Source organism: Penaeus monodon, chromosome 19, assembly GCF_015228065.2.
Source record: "Penaeus monodon isolate SGIC_2016 chromosome 19, NSTDA_Pmon_1, whole genome shotgun sequence".
Classification (NCBI taxonomy): Eukaryota; Metazoa; Arthropoda; class Malacostraca; order Decapoda; family Penaeidae; genus Penaeus; species Penaeus monodon.
The window spans coordinates 34,321,563-34,321,840 of NC_051404.1; the positions used below are offsets into that span (position 1 = coordinate 34,321,563).

General features: G+C 35.3%; 1 protein-coding gene across 1 annotated transcript in view; it reads left to right on the forward strand.

Annotated features, from left to right (window-relative positions):
- The window catches only part of LOC119585395 (protein abrupt-like), a gene marked incomplete at its 5' end in the record, with an annotated part of 15,025 nt that overhangs the window by 11,735 nt on the left and 3,012 nt on the right, over window positions 1–278 (forward strand).

The window sequence follows — 278 nt, forward strand, 5'->3', positions numbered from 1 at the left end:
CGTGAACGCGCAATAAACTTTTAAATATTTTTATGACCATAACAAAAGTAAAAATAATGCATATAAATATTGTTTAATGCACAGACTCTCATTCATTACGCCAACTTTACGATCGGATGTAAATGTAAATCAAGAACCAACATCCACACATTAAAACCCACGATCAGGCTAAGTGACGCAGACGGTGCATGAGTGCGTCTAGCCTTGTCCCTGAGTCAATGGAGATACATGTCTTTCAGAAATGATAAAAGAAGCATGGATGTGTATATATATATATT